Source organism: Somniosus microcephalus, chromosome 1, assembly GCF_052327205.1.
Source record: "Somniosus microcephalus isolate GS21.2 chromosome 1, FLI_Smic_1.0, whole genome shotgun sequence".
In the NCBI taxonomy this organism is placed as follows: domain Eukaryota; kingdom Metazoa; phylum Chordata; class Chondrichthyes; order Squaliformes; family Somniosidae; genus Somniosus; species Somniosus microcephalus.
In genome coordinates this window covers 116,619,621-116,646,540 of record NC_140987.1, presented here as the reverse complement: position 1 = coordinate 116,646,540, position 26,920 = coordinate 116,619,621, and the positions used below count along the sequence as shown (strand labels likewise).

The window sequence follows — 26,920 nt, the reverse complement described above, 5'->3', positions numbered from 1 at the left end:
CGCCTGCAGTCTGTGTGGTGAAGGTACTCCCACAGTGCTTTTAAAGGAGGGAGTGCCAGGATTTTGACCCAGCGACGATGAAGGAACAGCGATATATTTCCAAGTCAGGATGGTGTGCGACTTGGAAGGGAACTTGCAGGTGGTGGTGTTCCCATGCGCTTGCTGCCCTTGTCCTTCTAGGTGGTATAGGTCACGGGTTTGAGAGGTGCTGTTGAAGCCTTGGTGAGTTGCTGCAGTGAATCTTGTAGATGGTACACACTGCAGCTAGTGCGCCAGTGGTGGAGGGAGAGAATGTTCTCCTGAATGCAGCCGGCACTGTCTGCCTTGAGGCAAACTGGTGATTCTGGCTGGCCTACTAGTGACTTGATAGTATTGTGTATTCCCTTTCCTTATTGCCCTCCCCAAATGCATTACTTCACACTAGAAGCTGGAAAGAGTAGAGCAGGGTTAGAGGCACAGTAGGAGGGAAACAGAAGGTAGAGAGGCATAGAGGGTGACAGAAAGAGAAATGTAGAGTATTGCAAGAGGTTACAGGTGAATTAGAGCCCTGCAGGGAAGAGAATAGAAGACTGCTGGAGGACAGAGCACAGAGGGAGGGGTGGGGAGGATGCAGCACCTCAACAAGGGACAGGTATAATTATAGCACGACAGGTTTAAATAGGCAGCCTTCATTATAAATATAGACATAGGAATTTGTAATAGAATAAATGGACAGGGTGGGCATATGCAAGATTTTTAATGTATTATTAGTCACTCAACTGTTACATGCTGCACACAGGATCACAGCCGATTTGTTTAATAAGGACAGGAGGATTAGACGGTACAATGGAAAATATAGCCCTAATTTTTTTAACTTGGGCCATGAATCAGGAAAGCAGCAAGCCCCCCATGAGCCAAGCCATTTTAACTCCCGGGTCTCATTTTAATTTTGATGGACTGCCTTCCAGATTGTGTTGCGAATCGGGTAGCCTGCTCACATTATGCATGCGACTCCCTAGGCCTGCTTAAAGCAGGGATGAACCTCAAGGGTGGTTGCATCCTCAGCTTGGATTTTACATTGGACAACTCAAACACATTTTGTCTGCAGAGTTGAGTCAAAGAGCTCGCCCTCCCTTGCTTTTCTGATGCCTCCCTGGAGGTCTTAGTGGAGAAGTAAGAGCAAGGAGGGAATAACTGTTCCCCAGAAGCTACAAGAGCATTCCCAAGGTCATAATATAATAATAATAATAATAATAATAATAATAATCAACTTTATTGTCATTGTTAGTGCACAAGTGCAGTACAACGAAATGTAGGCTTGCGGCTCCCGAGAGTGTACATTTAGATTAAGACATTTAAACATTCAACATTCATTTGGCTTGTAATACATTAACATAAACATAAACATAATAAAGTGCATTGGCAGATGTGCAGGCTTTAGAGTTTATTTGTAGAGTTCAGTAGGATGACAGCCCTGGGAAAGAAGCTGTTCCTAAATCTGGTCGTTCGGGTGTGAATGCATCTGTAGCGTCTCCCAGATGGCAGGAGGGTGAACAGACTGTGGCTGGGGTGGGTAGGGTCTTTGATGATGGTCCGTGACCTCCGTAAACAGCGTTTCTGGTATATGTGCTCTATGGTCGGTAGCCGGGTGCCGGTAATGCGTTGGGCAGTTTTGACTACCCGCTGCAGGGCTTTCCGGTCATAGTAGCTGGCCCAGATAGAGGTGGCCAAGTGTGTCAGTGAGAGGTTCGATAACCTCAAGAGCACCAAGGGCGAGTAGAGCTCTTCACTGCTCAATAGCAGCTCAGTACTCCTTGAACCTCCTCTCCATCCGAACAATTCTTTCCTCTCCATCACATCCTTCAGCATACAATCACTAGGGCACACTGCAACATCTCTCATTCAAACCACATTCACTTCCTTTCCACTCTTCACACCACACACTAACACTATGCTCTTCTCACATACTGCCAATTGCACAACCACCAACTCCTCCCTCACTTCACATTGCATCCACTTTACATGCATCACCTCCTCATCCAATCTTCCTTCTTCTAAAACTCACTACATCCATTATATGCATAAAGCCCACACATCTCCACTTACTTTTACAACAGCCACTCACTAACCTCCACCCCTTTCTACAGGACAAGATCATACACAAGGTTGAGAGGAACAAGACCAGGGGAGGGAGGATGAAGAGTTGTCGCCAACATCGTTGCCCTCACCCAGTATCAGTGGCTGAGACAGAGCAAACAACATCAGGGAAGGCGAGGCTGGTGACTTACCAGAGTAGCATGTTTGCATATTACTTGTAACCCTTCATTCACTTCAGCAAATATGCAGCAAGCTTCACATCTTCAAATTCTATTATGAACATACAAAAATTCAAGACTACTACCAGAAAATGTCCACCTTTCATCTGCCATTCTAACTCATCCCTTTTCTCCTTCTTCTATGTCCTACCCATGCACAGCAAGACACTTCAAAGGAGAACAACCAACCTGAGGCTGCAGCGTCACTCGATCCATCCCTCCCAGGCACCAGCTTAGACATTGGTACTCCGCATGGACTAGTGAGCCAGAGGCGGCTGCACGTGCTGAAATATCCAGAGTCAGTGAGCAGCAGCAGGTACCGATAGCAGAAGACAGGAGACAGTTTGCCAGAGGACAATGTCCTCACCCAGTTCTGCTGAGGAGGATAGAGATGAGGACTTCATGGGCCCAGCCATGAAACAAAAACTGCTGGTCTCAAACAGCTATACATGATGTACTGGAAGGCCTGCCAAGGAGTTTCAATGCTGGCAGAGAGTGTGGTGGAGTCTCTTTAAAGACTCTGTGGTGTCATCTTAGATAACAAGAATTAGGGGCAGGGGTAGGCCATACGGCCCCTTGAGCCTGCTCCGCCATTCAATAAGATCACGGCTGATCTTCGACCTCAACTCAACTTTCCCACCCGATCCCCATATCCCTCGATTCCCCTAGAGTCCAAAAACCTACCTCAACCTTGGATATACTCAATGACTTGGCACCACAGCCCTTTGGGGTAGAGAATTCCAAATATTTATAACCCTGAGTGAAGAAATTCCTCCTCATCTCAGTCTTAAGGGCAGACCCCTTATCCTGAGACTACACCCCCTGGTTCTAGACTCTCCAGTCAGGGGAAACAACCTCTCAGCATCTACCCGGTCAATCTCCCTCACAATCTATGTTTCAATGAGATCACCTCATTCTTCTAAACTCCACACAGTATAGGCCCAATCTTATCAGTCTCTCCTCATAGGACAACACTCATTCCAAGGATCAAATCTAGTGAACCTTCGTGGCACTGCCTCTAAGGCAAGTATGTCCTTCCTCAGATACGGAGACCAAAACTGTGCACCAAGGTGTGATCTCACCAAGGCCCTGTACAATTGTAGTAGGATTTCCCTACTCTTGTACTCCAACTCCCTTGCAATAAAGGCCAACATGCCATTTGCTTGCTGTACCTTCATGCTAACTTTGTTTCATGTATGAGGACACCTAAATCTCTGAACACCAACACTGAATAGTTTCTCACCATTAAATATACTGTTTTTCTAGTCTTCCTACAAAAAAGTGAATAACCTTACCTTTCCGCACATTGTACTCCATCTGCCACCTTCCTGCCCACTCACTTAACCTGTCTATACCCCTTTGCAGGCTCATTGCATCCTCCTCACAGCTTATTTTCCCACCTAGCTTTGTATCATCAGCAAAGTTAGAATCATAGAAAGTTACAGCACGGAAGGAGACCATTTTGGCCCATCGTGTCCACGCCAGCCAACAAAGAGCTATTCAGCCTAATCCCACTTCCCAGTTCTTGGTCTGTAGCCCTGCAGGTTAGAGTATCCCAAGTGCAAATCCAAGTACTTTTTAAATGTGGTTAGGGTTCCTGCCTCTCCCACCCTTTCAGACAGTGAGTTCCAGACTCCCTCATCCCTCTGGGTGCAGAAATTTCCCCTCAAACTTCCACCAATTACTTTAAATCTGTGCCCCCTGGTTTATGACCCCTCTGCTAAGGGAAATAGGTCCTTTCTATCCACTTTATCTATGCTCCTCAATTTTATACACCTCAATAAGGTCTCCCCTCAGCCTCCTCTGTTCCAAGGAAAACAGCTCCAACCTATCCAATCTTTCCTCATAGCTAAGGTTCTCTACTCCCAGCGACATCCTTGTAAATCTCCTCTGTACCCTCTCTAGTGCAATCACATCTTTCCTGTAATGTGGTGACCAGAACTGCACGCAGTACTCTAGCTGAGACCTAATTAGTGTTTTATACAGTTGAAGCATAACCCCCTGCTCTTATATTCTATGCCACAGCTAATAAAGGCAAGCATTCCGTATGCCTTCTTAACCACCTTATCTACTTGGCCTGCTACCTTCAGGGATCTGTGGACATGCACTCCAAGGTCCCTTTATTCCTCTACACTACTCAGTGTCCTACCATTTAATGTATATTCCTTTTCCTTGTTAACCCTCCCCAAAGGCATTAACTCACACTTTTCCGGACTGAATTCCATTTGCCACTGTTCTGCCCACCTGACTGATTTATTGATATCTTCCTGCAGTCTACAGCTTCCTTCTTCAGTATCAACTACACAGCCGATTTTATCATCCACAAGCTTCTTAATCATACCCTCTATATTCAAGTCAAGATCGTTGATATATACCACAAAAAGCAAGGGACCTAGTACTGAGCCCTGCGGAACCCCACTGGAAACAGCCTTCCGGTCACAAAAACACCCATCAACCATTACCCTTTGCTTCCTGTCTCCGAGCCAGTTTTGAATCCAACTTGACACTTTGCCCCGGATCCCATGGGCTTTTAACTTTGTGACCAGTCTGCCATGTGGAACCTTATCAAAAGCCTTGCTAAAGGTCATATACACTACATCAAATGCACTACCCTCATTTACCCACCTTGTTACCGCCCCAAAAAATTCAATCAAGTTTGTCAGACACGACCTTCCCTTAACAAATCCGTGCTGACTATCCTTGATTAATCCAGGTCTTTCTAAATGAAGATTTATCCTGTCCTTCAGAATTCTTTCCAATAATTTTCCCACCACCGAGGTTAGGCTGACTGGCCTGTAATTACTCGGTCTATCCTTTTCTCCCTTTTTAAACAAGGGTACCACATTAGCAGTCCTCCTGAAGCCAGAGAGGATTGAAAAATGATGGTCAGAGCCTCTGCTATTTCCCTTTTGCTTCGCTTAACAGCCTGGGATACATTTAATCCAGGCCTGGGGATTTATCCACTTTTAAAGCTGTTAAACCCCTTAATACTTCCTCTTTCACTATGTTTATTTCATCTAATATTTCACACACCTCCCCCGATAGCAATGTCTGCTTCGTCCCTCTCCTTTGTGAAAACAGACGCAAAAGTATTCATTAAGAACCCTACCGCTGTCTCCCGCCTCCACACACAGATTACCCTCATGATCTCGAATAGGCCCTACCCTTTCTTTAGTTATCCTCTTAATATATTTCTAAAACATCTTTGGGTTTTCCTTGATTTTACTTGCCAAGAATTTTTCATGCTCTTTGCTTTCCTAATATTTTTAATTGCACCCCTGCACTTTCTGTACTCCTCTAAAGATTCTGGAGTATTTAGCCCTCTGTATCTGTCATACGCCTCCCTTTTTTCCTTTATCCTACCCTGCATGTCCCTAGACATCCAGGGGGCTCTAGATTTGTTAGTCCCACCTTTTTTCTTCAAGGGCACATATTTGGTCTGAACCCTCCGGATCTCCTCCTTGAATGCCTCCCACTGCTTGGACACTCCTTTAAGTAGCTGTTTCCAGTCCAGTTGAATATATTGCACTTGGTCCCTTCATCCAAGTCATTAATATAGATTGTAAATAGCTGAGGCCCAAGCACTGATCCTTGCAGTACCCCATGAGTTACAGCCTGCCAGCCAGAAAATGACCCATTTATCCCTACTGTTCTGTCTGTTAACCAATCCTCTATCCAAGCTAATATTACCCCCAATCCCATGAGCCCTTATCTTGCGCAATAACTTTTTGTGCCACCTTATCAAATGCCTTTTCGAAATCCAAATATACTACATCCACTGGTTTCCCTTTATCTACCCTGCAAGTTACATCCTCAAAAAACACTAATGAAAGGGAAATCATGTTTAACACATTTTATCAAACCATGCTGACTTTGCCTAATCATATGATTTTCTAAGTGCCCTGTTACCACTTCCTTAATAGTGGATTCCAGCATTTTGCCAACTAATGTTAGGCTAATCTGCCTGTAGTTCTCGGTTTTCTCTCTCCCTCCTTTCTTGAATAGCAGGGTTACATTTGCTATCTTCTAATCTGCTGGGCCCGTTCTAGAATCTAGTGAATGTTGGAAGATCACAACCAATGCATTCACTATCTCTGCAGCCACTTCTTTTAGAACCCTAGGATGTAGGCCATCAGGTCCAGGGGATTTGTCAGCTTTTAGTCCCATTAGTTTCTCAAGTACTTTTTCCTCTACTGATAATTATTTTTAAGTTCCTCACTCATTAGCCTCTTGATTCCCCCCTATTTTTGGTATACTTTGTGTCTTCTACTGTGAAGACAGATACAAAATCTGTTTAAAGTCCCTGCCATTTCCTTATTCCCTATTATAATTTCTCCTGTCTCAGCCTCTAAGGGACCAATGCTTACTTTTGCAACTCTCCCTTTTTACATACTTGTAGAAATTCTTAGATTCTGTTTTTATATTTCTTGCTAGTTTACTCTCATTCTATTTTCTCCCTCATCAATTTTTGGTCATCCTTTGCTGGTTCCTAAAGCTCTCCCAAACCTCAAGCTTACTACTATTCTTTGTAACATTATAAGCCTCTTCTTTTAAGTTAATATGATCCTTAACTTCTTTAGTTAGCCTTGGATGGATCACTTTTCCCGTGGAGTTTCTATTTCTCCCCATACCCCTTGATGCCTTTTGTGTCTAGAAATCTATCACCTTCTTAAATATATTCAGTGACTTGGCCTCCACAGCCTTCTGTGGTAGAGAACTCCACAGGTTCACCACCCTGAGTGAAGAAACTTCTCATCTCAGTCCTAAATGTCCTACCCCGTATCCTGAGATTGTGACCCCCTCGTTCTAGACCCCCCAGCCAGGGGAAACATCCTCCCTGCATCCAGTCTGTCTAGCCCTGTCAGAATTTTATACGTTTCAATGAGATCCCCTCTCATTCTTCTAAACTCTAGTGAATACAGGCCTAGTCGACCCAATCTCTCCTCCTATGACAGTCCTGCCATCCCAGGAATCAGTCTGGTGAACCTTCGCTGCACTCCCTCTATGGCAAGTATATCCTCTCTTAGGTAAGGAGACCAAAACTGCACACAGTGCTCCAGGTGTGGTCTCACCAAGGCCCTGTATAACTGTAGTAAGACACCCTTGCTCTTCTACTCAAATCCTCTTGCAATGAAGGCCAACATACCATTTGCCTTCCTAACTGCTTGCTGCATCTTTGCTTTCAGTGACTGGTGTACAAGGACACCCAGGTCCCTTTGTACATCAACATTTCCCAATCTATCACCATTTAAATAATACTCTGCCTTTCTGTTTTTCCTACCAAAGTGGATAACTTCACATTTATCCATGTTATACTGCATCTGCCATGTATTTGCCCACTCACTCAACTTGTCTAAATTGCCTTGAAGCCTCTTTGCACCCTCCTCACAATCCCACCTAGTTTTGTGTCATCAGTAAACTTGGAAATATTACATTTGGTTCCCTCATCCAAATCATTGATATATATTGTGAATAGCTGGGGCCCAAGCACTGATCCCTGCGGTACCCCACTAGTCACCGCCTGCCACCCTGAAAAAGACCCATATATTCCTTCTCTGTTTACCAATTTTCAATCCATGCCAGTATATTACCCCCAATCCCATGTGCTTTAATTTTGCACACCATTCTCTTGTGGGACTTTATCAAAGGCCTTCTGAAAATCCAAATATACCACATCCACTGGTTCTCCTTTATCTATTCTACCAGTTACATCCTCAAAAAACTCCAGTAGGTTTGTCAAACACGATTTCCCTTTCATAAATCCATGTTGACTTTGTCTAATCCCATTGATATTTTCTAAGTGTCCTTTTATCACATCCTTTATAATAGACTCTAGCATTTTCCCTACTACTGATCTTAGGCTAACCAGTCTGTAGTTCCCTGTTTTCTCTCTCCCTCCTTTTTTAAATAGTGGGGTTACATTTGCCACCCTCCAATCTGTAGGAACTGTTCCATAATCTATAGAATTTGGGAAGATGACAACCAATGCATCCATTATTTCCATGGCTACCTTTTAGTACTCTGGGATGCAGATTATCAGGTCCTGGGGATTGATCAGTTTTCAGTCTCATTAATTTCTAAGCACTATTTTTTTACTAATACTAATTTCCTTTAATTCCTCCTTCTCACTAGACCCTTGGTTCCCTAGCATTTCTAGAAAGTTATTTGTGTCCTCTTCCGTGAAGACAGAACCAAAGTATTTGTTTAATTGCTCTTCCATTTCCTTGTTCCCCATTATAAATTCTCCCATTTCTGACTGTAAGGGACCTATATTTGTCTTCACTAATCTTTTACTTTTTCCATACTTGAAGCTTTTACAATCCACTTTTATCCTTTTACTCTCATACTCTATTTTTCCCCTCTTAATCAATCAATCTCTTGGTCCTTTTTGGCCAATTTGATTGCCTACTCTATGAAGATTAAAGTCGCACATGATTATTTTATTTCCTTTGTCACACGTTCCTATTATTACTTGATTAATACTCTGTCCAACAGTAAAGCTACTGTTAGGGGGCTGATCAACTACTCCCACCAGTGTTTTCCACCCCTTGTTATTTCTTATCTCCATCCAAACTGATTCTACTTCCTGATCTTCTGATCCAAGAACCTCTACTGTCCTTATATTGTCATCCCTTATCATCAGGGCTACCACCCCCTTTTTCATTCTGCCTGTCTTTTCAAAACATCAAGTACTCTGGAATATTTAATTCCCAACCTTGGTCATCTTGCAACCATGTCTCTAATGGCTATTAGATCAAAGATTTATCTCTATTTGTGCCACTAATTTATCTATCTTGTTACAAATGCTTCGTGCATTCAGATAAAGAGCCTTTAATTTTAACTTATTAATTCCAGCTTTCACTTTATTCATTGATGCACTATTACCGTTAAACTTTGTCCCCTTCCTGCCACACTCTGCTTCTCTGTACCCAAATCGCTACACTGCTCCATTGCCTTGACTTTACTCTTTAGGTTTCTAAATTTCCCTCACCTGACCCCTCCCCTCCCCACCCCCCTTCTTAAAAACCTAGTTAATTGATTCGCCAGGACACTGGTCCAGCCCAGTACAAGTGGAGCCCATCCCAATGGAACAGCTCAATCTTTCCCCAGTACTGGTGTCATTGCCCCATGAATCGAAACTCCTTCCTCCCACACCACTCTTGGAGCCACGCATTTAACTTGGATTTGCTTGTCCCTATGCCAATTTGCATGTGGCTCAGGTAACAATCCAGAGCTTATTACCTTTGAGGTTCTGTGTTTTAATTTGGACCCTAGCTCAAACGCTCAGCAGAACTATGAGGTTCTGCTATGTCGTTGGTTCCTACGTGGACCACAACAACTGGACACTCCCACTCCCACCGTGAGGAGATATCCTTAACCCTGGCACCAGGCAGGCAACACAACTTTCCGAACTCCTGGTCGCAACTGCAGAGAACAGTATCTATCCCCCCTGACTATAATGTCTCCAAACACTACAACATTCCTTTCACTCCCCCCACTTGAAGGGCCTCCTGTACCATTGTGCCTTGGTCAATTTGCTCATTCACCCTGCAGACTTTGCCTTCATACTCAGGCAGCAAGAACCTCATACCTATTGGATAAGGGCAAAGGCCGAGGCTCCTCCAGCACTGCACCGGGGGTCCCCTTACCTGCCAGAGTTGCAGTCATACCCTCCTGTTCCTGATCACTAACCAGACCTGTACTAGTACCTAACCCAAGTGGTGTGACTGCCTACTGGATTAAAGTGCCCAGATAACTGAGGCTCCTTGATGCCCTGTAATGGCTGCCCAGCTTAACAACTGAGCTGAAGTTCCTCAAGATGCAGAGACTTAGGGGTCAATTTTCCCACAGCTGCGGGGAATTGTCGGGTTCCCCGAACGTCGGGGTTCCCACACGAATATAAATGGGTCTGCCAGCTGGATGCAATTTTCCCTCAATTGGCCAATTCATTTGCAGCGTGTGGGCACCCTTGCTAATTGACTACTTCCAGTCAGAAAGCCCCACAATATGATGTCATCATTCATGGTGCTTTTAAAGTCTATAGCAAGCACTGCAACCTCTGCAGGCTTCCCAACGAGCCATTCAGTATGGCAGAGGGGCCTGCAGCAGCTGTGGCCAGTGCCAGACCCCGAGCTGCCGTCAAATTCGACGAGTCGTCACTACAGACATTATTGGATGGGGTGAGGGCCCACAGGGAGGTCCTCTTCCCTAGGTCAGGGAGGAAGAGGCCTCCCACTGAGACCAAGGCTGCATGGATGCAGGTGGCAGCAGATGTCAACTCGCTGGGAGTCACCAGAAGAACCTGGATACAGTGTCGGAAGCGATTCCATGACCTTCACCGTACAGGAAAAGTAAGTATGAAGTTTCCATCACCCTCAAACTGATCCCCATTGCCTTTCCCCACCAGCAGTCAGCTTTAGCACTCTCTTCCTCCACATCCCACTTCACAGTCACATCCATGCACCCATACCCATTCCCCCTCTCTATGCTCACATTCACATAACTATTCCACCATACAGCCCTCACACTCCCTCTCACTCTGATGCTTTAAGCACAACTGACAACACACAGAGAGGGCCCTTGGTCTTGCAGCCTCACACCATCTTTGTCTCCCTCTAAGTAGCTATGCTATGCAATCTACACTCACTCCTTCATTCTCACTCAAACTCTACTTGTCTTCCTCATTGCAGGAAAAGAGAGCTCACAACAACAGAGAGCGAGCCAGGACTAGAGGAGGCCCACCCTCAATAGCCCACCTGACACCCTGGGAGGAAGGAGTCCTGGAAATTGTCGGGGCCGATGTGGCTGCGGAAGGAGAGACAGGGGCAGGCCCGCAAGCTGGTGACAGAATAGTTTTCCATCTCTCTCATTGACATAACATGAGTCGCTGTTATGATTCTGAAGCTACATCATTTGGACCTATGAACATCTGCAAAATCCAATGTGCATGTAACCTTGGCATCACATCTCTAACTCTTTCCTTTACTCCCTCACAGGACTATCCAAAGCCCCCATCCCCAACCTCTGAGGGCGCAGCGTCAGCAGAATTCAGCGCACCCAGCACCAGCGCAGACACACACCTCGGTGGGACCTTCGCGAGATAGGGTAGTGTTGTCACCTGGTGTATCACAGCTCACAAGTGAGCATCAGCAGATTGTGGAGACAGGGACAGCAGTGGAGAGTCCTCGTCAGAGGGCGCAGGACTCTGCCAGCTCAGCTCTGCTGCATCTCGACCCTCTGCCTCTGGGTCCATCCACAAGAGAAGAGGTGATGGATCTCCATGCACAGATGCAGGAGACTCTGGCAGGTTTTGTCTCCAGGGTCGCTGCAAGTGTGGAGCAAATGGAGGAGTCCATAGCGAACATGAGCAGAGCCTTTGTGGAGTCATTGGTGCATGAACGCATCACCACAGAAAGGATGGCAACCTCCGCTGAAAGGATGGCTACAGTAGAGGAGAGGATGGCTACGGCCACGGAGGAGCTAAGTCGCCAGAGTGTTGAAAACATGGTGAGTGTTCAGAATAGACTGACATCTCTGGGGGAGCGATGGTCAGCTATTGAGCAGAGAAACCAGACCTTCATGGCAGGCCCTCCGAGTAGGACTGCCATTGTAGAAACGGGTCCCCATGGCCCCCCTGATGTGCAGCAAGCTGCTCTCAAGCCACTTGCAGGCACTGAGGGGGACCTGACCCATGAGAGGGAGGTTGGTGGCAGACCTCAAGGAAGTGGGGGCTCCTCTCCAAGCGTTCACACTTCCATGCCACTGCAGAGCCCTCGGTCAGAGCCCCACCGGAGTCCACACCCAACGGAGAAAGAGGTCTCAACCCCTGCACAGCCGCAGGAGCAGCAGACTGCTGGTGCGCCCTCACAGGCGCGCCACCCCAGAGGATGCCCACCAAAGGTGTCGAGACAGGAGCAGCAGGAAAGTGAGCAAGGGGCCTCCACATCTGCTGAAGCCACAGGGGAACCACTACGTAGGAGCACGCGTAAGAGAAAAATAAAGCACCACTAATCACAAGGGTAGTCACTTGGGTGAAATGTGTTTATTTTAAAAATGCCATCAGTTGGTTATTGTAAATAAAATTTCAGATGGCAACTTCTGCAGTTGTGGCGTTTGTCATTTCGCGATTGGGGCTGGAGGTCCTCTAATGCCAAGAGGGGAAGGAAAAAAAGGCCTCCCATGCTTCTGGTAGGTGCCTCAGTTGAGGAAGCGCTGAGTGAGGGTGGCGAGAGGGGACTCGCAGGAGGTCACACTGGAGAAGTGTGTGAGGCTCCAACCTTCCACAGCTGTGCCTAAGCCTGGAACAAGTTGCCCCAAACCTGAAACAACAAGTTCCTGCAACCTACAAATGCTGTCTGATTAAATCTCTTCTTTCCTGATTGACCTGCAGCTGAAAGTAAGCAAGCAGACATTGTTCACGCCAGGATCCATCAGCGGGGTTCTCACCAGGCGTGCTTAGTGGGGGGAAAGGCTGAAAATAGCAAGGGCCCCTTAAAATGGCATTAAAGATGCCAATTATTGGTGATTAGGCTCCCGACGACCAGTCCTGCCTGCTGCGGGCGGGACTGATTCGGGTCGGATTGAAACACCAGGGTGAAAGTCGGACGGAGCGGCGAATCAGGCGGGGGGAGGGTCACGACCCCCTATTTTTGCAATTTCCTCCCCCACACGCCTGAAACCCTGCCTGACGGCTCCAGGAAAATCGACCCCTTAGAGACGTGGTTGTCCAGGATCACAATGCTCTCCACAAACTCCCACATGTTGCAGTTGCAGCACACCACCAGCACCGCCATCCCTATATAACCTTTTTTTAGTTATTTAACTAAATACAAACTTTTCTTATAGTTTAGTTTTTAAACTAATTACTTGATCTAGTTTAATTTAATCTACCTATAAATTAAACCTGCAACAAAGTACTACAAGTATTGAAGACAAAATGCAGCACCTCCTTCCGAATTCCCACTCATTCCAAATCCCCAACTTTAACACGGTTTAGAAGCATTCCATTTAAGATAATTGGTGTTTACTTTTATACAAAACAAAAACAGAAAAGGGAAGGTCTGTGATAGATCTCCCCTCCTCTACCCCTTTCCCAGCCCCTACACTTGTTTAAAACCTGTTCGATCTCCAACTTTTTCCAGCTCTGACGAAGGGTCATCGACCTGAAACATTAACTATTTCTCTCTCTATGATGCTGCTGACCTGCTGAGTGTTTCCAGCATTTTCTGTTTTTGTTTCAGATTTCCAGCATCCCAGTATTTTGCTTGTTTACTTTTATAACCTTGGAGCCACACCCAAGTTACAAGTGCTGACTCAGCTCCCTGCTCACAGTAATTAGCACCTATTCAAGACAAACACTTACAACTGACAGTTAACTGCCACTGACAGGCAGTTTCTTCGTCCAGCCAGATTGCCTCCCTCTCTTCTGCGGCCATGTTCGCGCCTGGGTGGCCCTGGAGATGGAGCACGCGGTGTCCGCCGGCGCGCTTGAGCACTTCCGTGACCGGTGGGCGCCGTGGGGACTGGAGTGCATAATTGGATTGGACAACCAAATTTTAATTTGATTTGCTAAGGTTTATTTAAAGTTTTAGAGGTTTAATTACAGTTTATTTGTTTAATTTACTTGGTTCTTTTTAAAAAAGAGGGACAGGCAGTTTCTTCGTCCAGCCAGATTGCCTCCCTCTCTTCCGTGGCCATGTTCGCGCCCGGGTGGCCCTGGAGATGGAGCACGCGGTGTCCGCCGGCACGCTCGAGGACTTCCGTGACCGGTGGGCGCCGCGGGGACTGGAGTGCATAATTAATTTGGACAACCAAATTTTAATTTGATTTGCTAAGGTTTATTTAAAGTTTTAGAGTTTTAATTACAGTTTATTTGTTTAATTTACTTGGTCCATTTAAAAGAGGGACAGGCAGTTTCTGTTAACTACAGTTTTTAAAGTTCTAAGTTAAATTCAAACGGGCAAAAATTCGGTCACGCACCTTTTGGGCGCTAACTTCGCCGGGGTTAGCGCCACTGTGCCCGAAATTCAATGGTTGCACCCCAAGGAGGAGGCGGGGCGCTACTGGAAGCACTCCCCCTCCCTCTTGGGGCACTTCCAGAGAATATTGCGGCGCTATGTGCCGCAGCGCCACCCGCGTTGGCACGTCGCACTGTAGGCCTTCCTCCCCTTAAAGGGGAGGGGCTTTGCGCAGCGTGACCCGGGGCCCAGCTGGCCCACCAGGGATTGGGGTGCCGGCAGAAGAGTCCAGCACTCGAGGAGTGCCGGGCTGCCTGATCGGGGCCTGCACCCTGCTGGGGGATGGCAGAGGGGGCAGGTGCTAGCAGCCAAAAAATGGCTGCCCGGCACCTCCCCTTTAAATATCGTTGCCCCGGCTGCACATACACCCCCCTGACCCTGTCGGGCATAGCGTCCGGTGGCAATTCAGGTGGCTCGACCGAAGTATGCAGCCGGGGCGCTGCACATGATGACGTCACACAGCGCCACCGATAACCACCACCACGAACCTCCTGCTGAATTTAGCAGGAGGTGTTAGCGGTGCTGCGCCCGGGTGCTAGTTGCTTTGCGCCCTGTTACGAGCAAAGCAACCGAATTTTGCCCCCAAAATGTTAACTAAATTTCACTTTTTACAGCTCGTACTCTAGGACAAAGGGCCATAACCTTAAAATCAGAGCCAGACCAATGAGAAGTTAGGAAACACTTCACACAAAGGGTGGTAGAAGTATGGAACAAAAAGCAGTAGGTGCTAGATCAATTAATAATTTTAAATTGGAGATAGATTTTTGCTAGACAAGGGTATAAGGAGGTGGATGGAGTCAAGATGCAGATCAGCCATGATCTCATTGAATGGCAAAACAGGCTCGAGGGTCTGATTGTCCTACCCCTGTTCCTATGTTCTTTTACATCCACCTGGGTAGGCATCTGTTGAACGTCTCATCCAAAAAATGGATGTAGCAGAGGACATGGATGCAGAGTTGCTGAGGTCAAACAGAGGATAAAAGTTTGAATGGGGGTTGGAACAGCAGTTCATTGGGAGCATGCAGTCAGAAATTGTGCTGGGTGACTGATTTTTTAATTGAAATGGTTATCTTTTACATGTTGCCAGGTTGGTCTTCCTTCCTGTATTGAGTGTACATCTGGCAACTCCTCAGCCTTCAGCTTAATATCAGCATCCTCTTCAGGGCTTTTGCCATACTGACTGGCTACTAAACCAAGCAGGAGCAGATTTATGGATTGGGACATGGTTACACTGGGTCTCTGCTCCATTTGGGTTTCTTCAGATGTTGAAAGGTGGGGTGGGGGTGCTTATGTCCACTCCCTTCCTCCAGTTCCACTTGCTATCATCTGGGAACACCACCACACCAAATTCCATCTCTGTTGCCCTTAGTGCAATGTACACATGTATGAAGCAGGTGTATGTTACTTGCCAAGACTGCATCTTGGTGGAAAGATATTAAAAAATAACTTGCATTTATGGAATGCCTTTCACAACCTCAGATTGTCCCAAAGTGCTTTACAACTAATTAAGTACTTTGGAAGTGTAGTTACTGTTGTAATGTAGCAACAGCCAATTTGTGCACAGCAAGATCCCACAACTTGCAATGAAATAAGTGACCAGATAATCGGTTTTAGCAGTGTTGGGTGAGGGATAAATATTGGCCAGGACCCTAGAGAGAACTCACTTGCTCTTTGAAACAGTGTCATGGAATCTCAGAGGGGGCAGACTCTGTTTAGCAGCAACAACTTACAGTTATATAGCACCATTAACGTAGTAAAACATCCCAAGGTGCTTCACAGGAGCATTATCAAACAAAATTTGACAGTCATACAAGGACAAATGACCAAAACCTTGGTCAAAGAGATAGGTTAAGGAGGTAGAGAGGTTTAGGGAGGGAATTCAAGCTTAGGGTCTCAGCAGCTGAAGGCACAGCCACCAATGGTGGAGCGATTAAAATCAGGGATGTGCAAGAGGCCAGAATTGGAGGAGTGCAGAGATCCGAGGGTTGTAGGGCTGGAGGAGGTTAGAGATAGGGAGGGGAGAGTCCATGGAGGGATTAGTAAGCAAGGATGAGAATTTTAAAACACTCATCCGAAAGATGGCACCTTGATGTTGCAGTGCTCACTCAGTACTGCATTGAACTGTCAGGTCTAGATTATCGACTCAAGTCTCTGGAGTGGGACCTGAACCCACAAACTTTTGATTCAATGAAGTGATCCCTATTATAAGGCTGTTTTCCTTACGGCAGCCTGTCACAAAGCAATTGGCCTCGAAGGTTTCCAGCTTTTCTGGAAATGTGACAGTGTGGCGGTTCCACCGGGTGTCCCTTACACATATAATGTATATAATTCACTTTAACCTAACTGTACGTGTATTACTTACCTGTTTGGGCCATTGCCCCTTTAACTTACCTGTGGGGGCCGTTGCCCCTTTAAGATGCGCCCTAATGCGCTGACGTCAGACGTACGCGCGACAGCTGCCGGCACAGCCCGGCCTACCGCGACTTCGGCCGCATCGGCCGGCAGACATGAGCGACGCGATCCCCCACGGCAAGCGCCGGCTCAGCTCGGCCTCCAGCTTCTGCTACCGCGGTCACGACTTCGGCCTCAATGGCCAGCCTCCGCACCGGGTGAACGCGCCGACGTATTGGCGCGGGTCACATGACCGCCCCAAGCGCGGGCCAACGTGCTAGCGTCAGGACGCGGTCACATGACATCCGAAGAGCGGGAAAATGCGACTAAGCGTGATGACGTCATCATGCTCTCCCGAGGACTACGGACTCAGTCCTCATGGAGTCCCCATCGGGGTAAGACCTATCTCGCATTGCTCCTGTATAAAGCCAGCTTACCTGTTGTATTTCGTCAGTTCCAGTTAATAAACAACTTAGTGATTATTCATCCGAACTCGAACTAAATTATTTAGTAGGCATTCGTCCCGAGAGGTCAACACGAATACCTACAACAGTTTTTCCCCCTGCCCCCCCCTCAGGCCAGCTTCTTCTGGCCCTACCTGCTCTACTGCATCACAGCTAGCTTGCCACAAATCTCCTCCCACCCGCTGCTGCAGGTATCTGCCTACTTTAAGGGAAGCAACAAGAACAAACACCAAGTTATATGTACAAAATAAACAATGTAAAGGATGGAAACAGTTTGTTTCAGCTGGGTTTATACTTGCGCCAATAGAAAATACATATTTACCAGATTTGTACATAGGAAAGGGTGTAATATGCAAGGGTGCAGGTGGAAGATTTTTGTTGTTCACTTTATGGCAAAATGAATGCAAGGCTAACCATAACATTTTCTTTATACTCATTTATGATTTCACTATAAATTGTGAACAGCAGAAATAAAACCATGATAGCTATTGTAATCATGTTACTCATTGCACTAGCCCATACAAATTTTGTAACTATAAAACAGAACAAAGTTAATAATTTAAAACATATATTTTTTTAATTCTGTGCATTTAGGATGCATTATTAACAGGCCTGTGCCAACACAGGAAAGCAGCTTCCAGAGTAAAGATCCATAAACAAAGATCCATAAACAAAAAAGTACTGTATGTCAAACTTGACTGACCACCTAAATCAGACAAACTGGGATTCAACATTTGAATTTTAACTGCAAAAAACAAGCAAAGTTGTTAACCAATTTTAACAGCAATAATCTTCCTTTAAGAATCCAAGTGAAGCAGGTAAGTTTGTAGGATTACTCATGCATCCATTTCACATGGGAGAGTTCAGTGCTGTGGCAGAGGCTGCCCAAAATGCATGAAATCCTGAAGTGCATGATCTTCCTTACCTCCAAAACCCTTCATCTATAAAATATAGCAAAGCTTTGTATCTGATGCATGGGCCTGCAAGCTCAATTTTATGAGCTCACCGTGCCACAACAACACTCCCCCCCCCCCCCCCCTTACTGGGAGTGAAGTCCCACAAAGTGACCATATAGCCACTACTGCAATAGTCATTTATGGTAAAGCATTCCATATTTTAATAATCCCCTGAAAAAAGATTGCTTCCACTTTTGTGCAACTGGTCGCATTCCTGAGTTTGTACCCCCTTGTTACTAATTCGCCAACCAGAGAAAACAACCTTTACCCTCTGCAAACCTGTCAGAATTGTGAAAACTGCAATTCAATTCCCCCTCAAGTTAAAACACGCCCCAAGCCTTTCTTCACTAGAACCCTTCATCCCTGGTGTAATTCCAGTGAATTTTCACTGTACATAACTATACCTCTAGATCCTATTCACCCACTTGAAGAATCGTACCATTTAGTGTATACTTCATTTTGGCACCAGAACTTGCCACACTTGCTGCACAAAGAGCTGACCACAGAATAGAACATGAGGTAAGCTAATTTAAATAAATTCTGTGCCCTTCCAGCACTGTGCATGGCACAACAGGAGCACATTATGCAGCCCTCAAGACAGCGGAGAAAAAATTAAAGGGATGCAGCCACTTAAGGTAAAATGGCCACATTGGGAAAATGTGATCTAATTTTTTTTAAATAATCTAATATCTTTCAATTTAAAAAAAGATTTATAATCTTTCCAAAGCTTCCAAAAAGAGTCAGGCCAAAAATGATCCAATGTCATGGCTCAAAGTCAGCAGGTAAGAAATAGAGCAATGTATACTCTGACACCCTACTTGATGGCTGGTGAAGTGGGTATGCTATGGCACAAGGTGAATGTGAGCAGGGCACTCTCCTGCTCCTTCTGGATCCACACTCAGGTTAAAGTTAAGTATTTTTCAACCAACGTATCTTTTTCATGGCGGCCTCCTGCAGTCCCTTTAAGAATTGTTGGTTAGGACGCATGTGTTAAGTCTGTGTTATGGTTAATATGAATCACTGCACACAGACCACAAGAATAACTTTAACAGGTCTTTACTAGTAGTCGAAGGTCAGGGCTGAACTACCCAGCAAATTACTACACAGCACTTATATACCGGTGTGGTCACCACCGGTATTACCGTATACAGCAGCCAGAGAAAGTAGTACATCTCTTAAGGTGGAACAGGTTTAAGTTCTCTTAAGGTGGAACAAGTTACATACACCACAATCCTCCCTTTTTAGCTTAACAGTTATATCCCCATTTAACATAACATAATAACATATATACATATACTTCATGTAGAAATAACATATATACATATACAACTTCATGTAGAAACAGTTCAAAGGTTCAGTCTCTCAGGAGGCCTCCTGATTCGAGTTGGATAACGCCTTTCAGGGGTCTCTGATTCTTGTTGCTGAGGTGACTCCTCTAGTTGGTCTCTTATGTCTTGGACATCATCATCAGGTACATTCACTGCCGAGGTAGATGCTTCAGGTTCACTAACTTCTTCCACGGTTGTCTCTGTCGTAACCATGGGTTCGACCCTTGTTCTCGATTCTACCAGTTGGTCAGCATGACGCCGTATTACATTTTTACCAACATCTACCGTGTACATCAGGGGTCCTTGTCTGGCCCGAATTGTTCCGGATTGCCATTTCTCGTTTCCATAGTCCCTGGCCAACACTGGTTGTCCTACCTCAAAACTCCGAGTGGTCTTGTTATTTATATGCAGGAACTGTTTGTTTTCAACTTCCCTCCGCACATTTGGTTTTAACAAGTCCAACCTGGACCGCAACCTCCTGTTATAAAACATCATGGCAGGACTTTGGTTTGTCACTGCATGAGCGGCGTTTCGATATGCCAATAGAAACTTGTCCACCTTATGTTGTAGTGGAATCTGATCTTCGCTCATGGCCTTTATTGCCTTTTTGAATGTTTGTACAAATCTCTCGGCCAACCCATTTGTAGCCGGATGATATGGGGCAGAGGTATAATGTTTCACCCCATTCTTCTTTAAGAATTTTTGGAATTCTTCTGACACGAACTATGGTCCGTTGTCGGAACATATTTGTTCTGGCAATCCGTTCCTTGCGAATATCGTTCTTAACACCGCAATTGTCTTTTCTGAAGTAGTGGTAGTCATCTTGATCACTTCTGGCCATTTAGAATGTGCGTCCACCGCAATTAGAAACATGGAGTCCATGAATGGACCAGCAAAGTCAATATGTACGCGTTGCCATGGGGCTGAAGGCCATTCCCATGGATGCAGCGGTGCATCGGAGGTGCATTTTGCACTTTTTGGCACCCTGAGCAGCTTTTCGTCAGCTCCTCTATCTGTTGGTCGATACCCGGCCACCACACATAAGCCCTAGCAAGGCTTTTCATCTTGACTCCCCCCAGATGACCTTCATGCAGTTCCTTTAGAACTCTTTCCCTTAACTTAGGAGGAATAATCGCTCTCGTTCCATACATCAATGTTCCTTGACAGACGGACAGCTGGTCTCGTCTTGCCGAGAATGCCGGTAACAGAGAATCACCATGTGCTGGCCATCCCTTCACTGTCACCTCGTAGTGTCGGGTCGTTCCTGGTTTCTCTTTCAATACTTGCATTGGTGACTGGTAAACACTTGATGATGGTCGAGTGAAATAACTCAACAGGGTCAACCTTCGTTGTCTCCTCTTCTTCAGGTAGTGGCAGGCGCGACAGCCCATCAGCATTACCATGCTGCTTTGTACCTTTGAATTCTATCTGATATTGATGTGCCCCTAGGAAAAGGGACCATCTCTGGAGTCTCTGTGCTGTCATCACCGTCACACCCTTCTTGGGGTTAAAAATGGATACCAACGGCTGATGGTCTGTCAGAAGCGTAAACTTTTGGCCCTGCAGGTAATGATTAAACTTCTTTACTCCCCACACAAGGCTGAGAGCCTCCCTATCTATCTGAGCATAGTTGCGCTCAGCGGAGGTCAATGATCTGGATGCGAACGCGACTGGCCTCTCCGTGCCATTTGGCAACTTGTGTGAGAGTACTGCCCCAATACCATATGGAGAAGCATCACAAGCCAAACGAATAGGCAGTGTTGGGTTGAAGTGAGCCAACACTTCCTCTGAGGTTATCAATTCCTTGCTTTTGCGAAAGGCCTTCTTACAGTCCTCGCTCCACTCCCATGGTACTCCCTTCTGCAAAAGAGCGTTCAGCGGGTGCAGTACCGTGGATAAATTTGGCAGAAACTTATGGTAATAGTTAATCAATCCTAGGAACGACCTCAACTGAGATACATTAACCGGAGCAGGAGCCTTCACAACCACTTCGATCTTGTCAGGAGACTTATGAAGTCCCTCCTGGTCAATGACATGGCCACAGTTCGAGATCCGCTTCTGAAAGAACTCACATTTCTGCCGATTAACTCGAAGTCCATATTCTTTCAATCTGATGAGCACCAGTTCCAAATTTGCGAGGTGTTCCTCGTCACCCTCTCCTGTAATCAGAATATCGTCCAGGTAACATTGTGTGCCTGGAATTCCCTGTAATACCTGCTCCATGGCCCTCTGCCAAATTGCTGGAGCCGATGCCACTCCAAAAACCAGTCTATTATACCGGTACAAGCCTCTATGCGTGTTGATCGTGAGGTACTGGCGTGACTCTTCCTCAACTTCCATCTGTAAGTACGCCTGCGCCAGGTCTATCTTGGTGAAGTGTTTCCCGCCTGACAATGAAGCGAAGATATCCTCAATCCGCGGAAGCGGATACTGCACCGTGTGAAGCACCGGATTAACAGTGATCTTGAAATCTCCACTGATGTGAACCTTCCCTGGTTCTCCCGGCTTGTTGCTCGAAGGACGTTTCATCACGGGAACAATGGGCGTAGCCCACTCACTCCAGTCTACCTTAGACAGTACTCCTGAACGTTCTAGCGCTTCCAGCTCCGCTTCCACAGCAGGTCGTATCGCATAGGGTACCGGTCTGGCTTTGAAAAATTTTGGTTGTGCATGTTCTTCAATCTTGATGTTTGCCGTAATTCCTCTCAGTGTTCCCAGTCCCTGCTGGAACACCTCTTTAGCATTGTCCAATATTCTGGACAATCGTTTAGGTTTGACATCTGTTTCCCTGGCATCTACCGTTAGTGCTTTTAAGGAATGCCAGTCCATATTCATTTTTCTAATCCACTCCCGTCCCAGTAGTGGTGGACCTCCTTCAGGTAGCACATATAAGTCCATTCCTCGGCTTTCTTTGCCCTTGTGGACCACCTTTACCTCTATCTTTCCGATGGGGTATACTCTTTGCCCCGTGTATGTTTTCAATACAATCTCCATATCCTGTAGGGGAATATGTTGGAATAACCTTTTGTAATCTTTCTTATTCATGACCGTCAATGCCGATCCAGTGTCCAATTCCATCTTCACTTGGACTCCTGCTATCTGAAGTGTGACCCAAATTGTCTGGAGGTCTGCTTCCTTACCAACGTTGTGTACTCTTAAGCTACCCAGTTCATTACTGCTGGCGTCTGAATCTGACTTCTGTTCGTTCGAACTGTTCTCTGTCACCTTGTGTACCTTTCTGTACTTTTCCTGCGGTGACTTTTTGTTGCTGGTCTTCTCTCCTGACTGGCATACTTTAGCTATGTGACCAAGCCTGCCACATTTTCTGCATTCGTTATTTTTGAACCAGCACTGGTTCTGATCGTGCGTTGTCTTTCCACAACGATAACATTTGACTGTACCCAAGACCATTTGATTTGTGCTGAGTTCCGGTGACCGTAGCTGCATTACCGCCGTGCCTCTCGCTGCGGCTTCATGCGATGCTGCCATAGCGACAGCTTTATCAAGCGTCAGCTCATTCTCCTCAAGCAGTCGCTTTTGTGTCTCTTCTTTTAACAATCCACACACAAATTTATCTCTTAGCGCATCTGTTAGTCCTGTTCCAAACTGACAGTACTTTGCTAGCTTACGCAATTCAATTAAAAATTCAGCATTGCTTTCATCTTTCAGCTGCTTTCTGCTGTAAAATTTAAATCGTTCCGCTAGCATCAGCGGCGTGGGGCTTAAATGATTTTTCAGGACGGTAACAATATCCGCGAAAGTCTTATCCGGCGGTTTCTCTGGTGATAGAAGGTGTTTCAATTGCCCGTATGTCTTCGCACCCATTAAGTTTAATAAGGTTAGTGCTTTATCCTCATCTGATATCTTATTTGCTTTACAATAAACTTCTATGCGTTCTACATACGTGGCCCAATCTTCAACATCGGCATCGAAATCGTTGATGTTACCACGCTTAGGCATCCTTGCAATCTTCTTGAGAAACAAAAAAAAATTTCCTTTTTTTTCCTTTTATTTTAAAATGGCGGTTTCCCGTGCTTGTCTTCTTCCCCTGCCTATGAAAAGGGCGGCTTCCCGTGTTTGCCTTTCTCCCCCGCTGGCTGTAATGGTGATTGCCGTATTGCTGCCGATCGTGCCTCCCCAGCGGTTCTCAATTCGTGCCTCCCAGCCCCTCTTGCAGTCCGGTCCTTTCCACCGGCTGCGGCTGAGTTCTCCGCGTTTTTTTTTAAATTTTCTCCCGTGCCTTACGCTGTCCCGGTCGCTGCGCCTCGCGGCCTCGGTAGCTGCCCGGCCTTTTTCACCGGTCGCGGTCGAGCTCTCTCTCGATGCTGTTGCGTCTCCCAGCCCGCTTGCAGCCCGGTCTTTTACACCGGCTGTGTTTGCACTCACCGCAGCTCCCGTGCCTTACGCTGCCCCAGTCTCAGCGCCTCTGGCCCCGACTTCTGTCCGGCTCTTTTCCCTGGCCGTGGTCGAGTTCTCCGCCCTTATATCCTCCGTTTTCCCTCCCCTACTCCACAGCCAACGTGGCCGACTTGCTGCTCGTCGCTGATCGGCTTACCCACCACCGTGGTAGAAGGGATGATCACTGCCTGTCGCTGATGGAAGGCTTCGTGTCAGGATTCTTCCTTTGCTCTTCAGACCCGAGTCTCTTCTCAGCAGGATGATGAGGGCGGATGCCTCTTCTCGACGCCCGTTAAACTGCCTTGGATGTATCTCTGCCGCAGGGTAAGATCGTACTCGTCGCCACTGTTAAGTCTGTGTGTTCCAGTTATGGTTAATATGAATCACTGCACACAGACCACAAGAATAACTTTAACAGGTCTTTACTAGTCGAAGGTCAGGGCTGAACTACCCAGCAAATTACTACACAGCACTTATAGACCGGTGTGGTCACCACCGGTATTACCGTATACAGCAGCCAGAGAAAGTAGTACATCTCTTAAGGTGGAACAGGTTTAAGTTCTCTTAAGGTGGAACAAGTTACATACACCACAGCATGCATACCCTGTTTTGTGTTTAGGGCAGAACAACTATGCAAAGGGCTCAAACAGGCATTTGGCACCTTATTTACATATGCAAAAGGCCCAACACTTAAGTCAGGGCCTGGACACCTCTTTTCTGCCATTACCAACTTGGCAGGCAGTGCACTTCTGGTGTGCAATGTGCTAATGCACGCTGCCCAACATATTGGCTGCTTAGACGCCCGTAAAACAGATGTACGAGAGGAGCTTCCGACCACATATCCATGCCCTCAATAATACTGCCTATTTCCACCTCTAATATCCACCCCTGCCTCAGCTACTCCAGACTTTACTCTTCCACACACTCCTGCCCGGCCTCCCATTTACTGCCTTCTGTAAAACTTGGTCATCCAAAACTCTGCAGCCTGTCTCCCAACTCACACCAAGTCCTGCCACAAAGCAACACCTCGATTTTAAAATTCAACCTTGTTTTCAAATCCCTCCATGACCTCGACCCTCCCCATCTCTAATCTCCTCTAGCCCCATGACCCTCATATCGGCGCTCCTCCAATTCTAGCCTCTTGAGCATCCCTGATTTTAACTGCTCCACCACTGGCTGTGCCTTCAGCTGCCAAGGCCCCAAGCTTTGGAATTCCCTCCCTAAACTTCTCCTTAAAACCTCTCTGACCAAGCTTTTAGTCATCTGCACAAATATCTCCTTATTTGGCTTGGTGTTGTTAAGTCTGTGAGTTATATTGAGAATTAATACACAGACCACAAGAGTAAACTTTAACAGGTCTTTACTAGTCGAAGGTCAGGGCGGAACTGCCCAATAAATCTTTACACAGCACTTATATACCGGTGTGGTCACCACCGGTATTACAGTATACAGCAGCCAAGATAAAGTAGTGCAACTCTTAAAATAGTTCTCTTAAAGGTGGAACGGTTACATACACCACAATCCTCCCTTTTTAGCTTAACAGTATATATTCCCCATTAACATAACATAATAACATATATACACAACTTCATGTAAAAACAGTTCACAAATTCAGTCTCTCTGGAGGCTTCCTGACTCGGTCCGGATAACGCCTCGGTGGTGCAGTAGTTTTCGGTGGTGTAGTAGGTTCTTTTGGCAAGGTCGATTCGGCTTGAATGCCAGTGTCGGGTTCATCTGATTCCAGTATCACCGGATCGGAGGTAGATACTATGGGTATCTCTGCTTCATCATTAGGCGTATAGTGTTGTGGAGTAGGTTGTCCCTTTTCGGATGACTCTATGATCTGGTCAACATGGCGCTTTATTATGCTTTCACCAATGTCCACGGTATACATCAGCGGTCCTAGTCGTGTGCAAATAGTTCCAGGCTGCCATTTCTCGGTACGGTAGTCCCGGACCAAAACTTGTTGACCTATCTGGAAGGTTCTAGTTGGCCTTTCATTCATGCCTTGAAATTGCCGGTTCTCTACATCCCTTCTGATGTTTGGCTTGATCAAATCCAGCCAGCATCTTAGTCTTCTATTGAAAAACATCATGGCGGGAGTTTGGTTTGTAACCGCATGTGTTGCATTCCTGTACGCCAACAAGAAGTTATCTACCTTATGTTGTAGATTTATGTCTTCATTGCCCATGGCCTTTATGGCCTTCTTGAAGGTCTGGACAAACCTTTCAGCTAATCCATTGGTGGTGGGATGGTATGGGGCGGACGTGTAGTGCTTAACCCCATTGTTTTTTAAGAACTTCCTGAATTCTTCGGACACAAATTGCGGTCCATTATCAGAACAGATCTGTTCCGGCAGCCCATTCCTGGCAAATATGGTCCTTAATACTGTGATGGTTTTTTCCGTGGTGGTGGAGGACATCTTTATTACCTCCGGCCACTTGGAGTGGGCATCCACCGCGATTAAGAACATTGAGTCCATAAATGGACCAGCAAAGTCGATATGTACCCTTTGCCATGGAGATGAGGGCCACTCCCATGGATGTAGAGGAGCTTGTGGTGGGGCGTTTTGGACCTTCTGGCATCCTAGACAGCTCTTGCTCATTTCTTCGATGTCTCCATCGATACCTGGCCACCACACAAACGCTCTGGCTAGGTTCTTCATTTTTACTCCACCCAGATGCCCCTCGTGAAGCTCCTTTAGCACTTTATGCTGGAGTTTGGGTGGAATCACCACTCTGGATCCACACATCAAAGTTCCTCGGCACACTGACAGCTGCTCTCTTCTTTGCGAGAATGCTGGCAACAGTGGTTCGCCATGTGCTGGCCATCCCTTCACCGTTAAATCGTAGACTCGTGAGAGAGTCGGGTCATTTCTCGTTTCCTTTTCGATGGTAGAATTTGTTACTGGTAGACATTCCACTATGGTTGAGTGGAACATCTCCACTGGGTCCACTGTAGGCGCCTCTTCTATCGTTGGCAACGGTAGGCGCGATAAACCGTCAGCATTCCCATGCTGTTTTGATCCTTTGTATTCTATGTCATATTGGTGTGCCCCTAAGAAAAGGGACC

General features: G+C 46.3%; 1 protein-coding gene across 2 annotated transcripts in view; it reads right to left on the bottom strand.

The window, feature by feature from the left end:
* The window catches only part of hsd17b3 (hydroxysteroid (17-beta) dehydrogenase 3), a 111,657-nt gene that overhangs the window by 1,089 nt on the left and 83,648 nt on the right, over positions 1-26,920 (bottom strand). The window lies entirely within an intron of this gene.